The following is a 5,284-nucleotide window of genomic DNA, read 5'->3' as shown; positions in this document are numbered from 1 at the left end:
AATACTAACAACACTACTAACAGCAATACTAACACTACTAACAATACTAACAACACTACTAACAGCAATACTAACAATACTAACAACACTACTAACAGCAATACTAACAACACTACTAACAGTACTAACAACACTACTAACAATACTAACACTACTAACAATACTAACAACACTACTAACAGTACTAACAACACTACTAACAATACTAACACTACTAACAATACTAACAACACTACTAACAGTACTAACAACACTACTAACAATACTAACACTACTAACAATACTAACAACACTACTAACAGTACTAACACTACTAACAATACTAACAACACTACTAACAGCAATACTAACACTACTAACAATACTAACAACACTACTAACAGCAATACTAACAACACTACTAACAGCAATACTAACACTACTAACAATACTAACAACACTACTAACAGCAATACTAACAATACTAACAACACTACTAACAGCAATACTAACAACACTACTAACAGCAATACTAACACTACTAACAATACTAACAACACTACTAACAGCAATACTAACAATACTAACAACACTACTAACAGCAATACTAACAACACTACTAACAGTACTAACAACACTACTAACAATACTAACACTACTAACAATACTAACAACACTACTAACAGTACTAACAACACTACTAACAATACTAACACTACTAACAATACTAACAACACTACTAACAGTACTAACACTACTAACAATACTAACAACACTACTAACAGCAATACTAACAATACTAACAACACTACTAACAGCAATACTAACAGTACTAACAATACTAACACTACTAACAATACTACTAACAGCAGTACTAACAATACTAACAATACTACTAACAGCAGTACTAACAATACTAACAATACTAACAATACTACTAACAACACTACTAACAGTACTAACAGTACTAACAGCAGTACTAACAATACTAACAATACTACTAACAGTACTAACACTACTAACAATACTAACAACACTACTAACAGCAATACTAACAATACTAACAACACTACTAACAGCAATACTAACAGTACTAACAATACTAACACTACTAACAATACTACTAACAGCAGTACTAACAATACTAACAATACTACTAACAGCAGTACTAACAATACTAACAATACTAACAATACTACTAACAACACTACTAACAGTACTAACAGTACTAACAGCAGTACTAACAATACTACTAACAATACTACTAACAACACTACTAACAGTACTAACAGTACTAACAGCAGTACTAACAATACTAACAATACTACTAACAGCAGTACTAACAATACTAACAATACTACTAACAACACTACTAACAATACTAACAATACTACTAACAGCAGTACTAACAATACTAACAATACTACTAACAACACTACTAACAATACTAACAATACTACTAACAGCAGTACTAACAATACTAACAATACTACTAACAGCAGTACTAACACTACTAACAATACTAACACTACTAACAATACTACTAACAGCAGGACTAACACTACTAACAATACTAACACTACTAACAATAATACTGCTGTAGTACTGCAGGGTGCAGTACTACAGCAGATGTAATACTGCAGTAGTACTGCAAAGTGTAGTAGTACTCCAGCAGTATTTCCTCTGCTGGTCTTCAGCCTACTAACTAACACACAGTAGTAGTATCTATTGTCGTCCACTAGATGGCATCAGTAGTCTGTTTCCACGGTTACTGCTCACTGACGGCCAGAATGGCGATACGGTTAAACAGGCGTTTAGCGTCCGATAAGAACGCCTTTCTTCATTTCCGTGTGTCATTTTGTACGTGATGTATCCTGAACTGACTGGGACGTCAGTCCACCATCACAGTCACTGATGTGTTTTAGCGTTAGTGAACACCTGTCAGCAGGTCAACATGAGTTCGTCTTTGAAGGCCGATGTCCAGTTTACAAACGGGTAGATGTAGGACATGAAGATCTACAAGCCATGTTTATGGATTTACTGAAGTTATTGCTTTTGGTATGAAAGACTTTTTGTAAATGTTCTTGATTGCTGCGGTGATCTATATGAGGACAGTTTTATAGATTCCTTAAGAAGAGGATGAACGGGATCAGAAACAATCCGTCTGGCTTTTTGTTTCACCTCTGTATATAAACATATATATGTATATATATGTTTATATACACTGATCAGATACATGCGCTGCATTGCTTTTTTAAAAATCTATTCTGTGTTGTCTGTAAAATATAAAGTTCAGTCAGAAGAGGTTCCTAAATATTTAAACTCTTCTGACAGCCAGCGGATGGCGCTCTGACCCTTTATCCTCTACTAGCCGTCGGTAACGTCACATTCCCAATAAAATAATGAAATAAATAAGTAGCAATATCCATGTTTTCTTTATAACTCCTGTCCTGCTGGGGGTGGATGGAGTCTATCCCAGCATGCAACAGCAGCACCACCTGCTGAAGGACAGCCTGATGTACAGTTAGTGGGTTTAAAATATTCAGGCTGCGGCTGTGACCCTGTGACCGAGTCATGTGACCGACTGCTCTATGAGCCCAATGGATGCTGAAGATCGCCGGAGGATCCGGGTACTTCTCCAGTCGGAAGTTGAGTCATTTAGACCTCATGTTCCACTGAGACTCTCTGATAGGAATGAACGGAGCCCCGCCTCCAACGCTGTATCCTGTTCTCTTAAAGGGACTGTTAGTAAGAATCAGAAATGTGTTGTTAACAGCTTCACCTGTGTCCGTTAAGTCAACTACAGTCAGCGTCCTGTTGCTTTAATACATCCATGGTTACAACGGCTCTTCAGAAACCTCTGGGTGACGTCAGACTACGTCCAGATGTTATATACGGTCTACGTTTCTGACACGTTCTGCTCCTCGTTTATAACCGAACTCTGTGGCGACACCTTGAGACGGAAACAACGAACACGAGTTCATCAGATGAGCTGACAATCACGTAAACAAGACAAAAGTGAGCATGGCTCACATTCACACCCAAACTCACTGCTTGACCTCTGCTAAGGTGGGGCCCTGGACTCCTAACCCCTAAACGGCACAACTACACCACACTGTCAACCATCACAGCAAATCTGAAGTTCCCAGGTTAAATAGTTCCAGAGTTCTGCTCCGGAAACTACGTTGTCGGGGGGTATAATAAATACAGTAAAGAAAGTAAAGTACTAATTATGAATCATTATATAGTCAGCATGGATCAACGCTGAGATCAGAGTCCGTGAAGTAAATGTTGACAGCAGCGTTCAGGTCCAGATGAAGCTGGTCCAACATTATCAAACTTTACTTCTTTAATTAATGCAACTAAAAATAACATTTCAGTGAGCTTCACCAGTGTTCATGCACATTTATATTTTCATTGTTAGACTTTAACAACAAGTGAACTAAGAAATGTAAGTGCTGTAGACTACGAGTACTTTGACGTCGTCATTGGACAGGTATCCATTGATTACCCACAGCTGGCTTTCCACCCTCAAACATGTTTTGTTTAATAAAGAGTTTCTTCTTCTTGAAAGCATTCATTTCTCCCGAGGATACACGGAGAACGCCATGTTATCGCCATGGTTACAGAAAAGGTTGAGAACCCCCGCTCTAAGATCTCATCACATTGTTATTAATAATAAGTTAATAATTAAATCTGCTCTGCTGCTTCAGGTCCGCTGGAGGAAAATGTTTATGTGGCGATGCACAGTCACCATGGCAACCAGAGGAAAGATGAGGAGAAGCAGGAGTCTAATTGCGGTAACACACACACACACACACACACACACACCAACACACTCGATGCTAACAGGTGCTAACAGATGCTAACTGGTTCCACTCTCTACAGTTCCCTGTCATCCTGTTTCCATGGAAACACCAATCACAGAGCAGAGGGCTGTGGATGTAGAAGACGTCTACGTGTGACAACCAATCACAGCTCACCTTGTTTTCAGCGTGCGGTGACTTACCTGGACACCACTCACCTTTAGTTTGCCATCCACTGTCTTCTGCCGGTTGTTCACTTTTTATATTATTAGTTTTTCATAAAAAAAATAAAGTAAACTTGGATGTCGACGTTTTAGATGATTCTGTTTTTATACAATAAAAGAACAACAATGAGATGAAAATCTTTCTGCTTTGCTTCTAAACTCTGAAAGAGTCAGCTGAGATTTTAAAGCACATCAAACAGATCTTTTCAGATTCACTACTGTACGACCACGTCACTATTTACTCTTGAATAACATTTAGAACGTGTTTAATGTTTCCTTTAATAGCAAGTAGTTCATGTTTGTTTTGGTACATATTAATAATGTAAAACATCTGGAGCTGTTAAATAAAGTTTATTATATTAATAACTAATCTATATTATCTAATAAATAAATAATTAGCAAAACATCTTTTAAATCAAATAATTTAATAAAAAGCAAAACTCAGTAGAGATACATGTTTCTGTTTATTCGTATGAATCAAACAAACAACAGATTATCAATATATCAGAATCATGTTGAACAAACTTAACATCTGACGTTGTATATATTGTGATTATATCATCAGTACGGGTGTAAAGGTACTTGTTACTGTATTTAACCGGTCGGTACAGGAAGTTCAGTTCGGTCCGTGACATCCTCTCGGTACGCTCTGTGACCCAAACATCCCATTATGTGTCGACTGCTCACAACCACGGAACAGAAATCTGGAGCGCGTCTTTTACCTGGAAGGTTTTGTCAGCGTACCAGATGTTCTCTATCAGCTGTAGCAGCGCTGTCTGCTGGTTGGTTTAGACCGGTTCACCAAGTTAATCAAGCTCAACGATTTGTGTCAAACTGAAGTCCGGTTTATGCACTGCAAACATTTAATGTCTGAGGACTAGTTGTAGAGGTCTTGATATGTACCGAGCCGTGAGTTTTGCGTAGCGTGACATCATGATCAGATACAGGAGGACAATATAAACATGTTAAACTTCATTCATGTAGAAATGTTATAAAATGAGTCAAAGTGATTTATCTATACAACAAATTAGTGTTTAAGAACATTAACAGAAATGTTTAAAAACTGAATTAATTCATTACGTCTCATTCATTTTCAGTAGAAGCTCAAATCAATAACATGTAAATACAATAAAAACAAGTGTATGATCATGAATATGTGGACAGAGAGTTATAAATGATGAAGCAGTGACTCTTCTTCTGACTCAAAGTGCAGCTGATATAAACACTCAAGAGGTCAAAGGTCAAGAACAATGAATAAACTCATTACTGTCAGAC

This window comes from Sebastes umbrosus, chromosome 17 (genome assembly GCF_015220745.1).
Source record: "Sebastes umbrosus isolate fSebUmb1 chromosome 17, fSebUmb1.pri, whole genome shotgun sequence".
Taxonomy (NCBI): Eukaryota; Metazoa; Chordata; class Actinopteri; order Perciformes; family Sebastidae; genus Sebastes; species Sebastes umbrosus.
The sequence above is the reverse complement of the archived record's forward strand: the minus strand, read 5'-3'. Positions refer to the sequence as shown.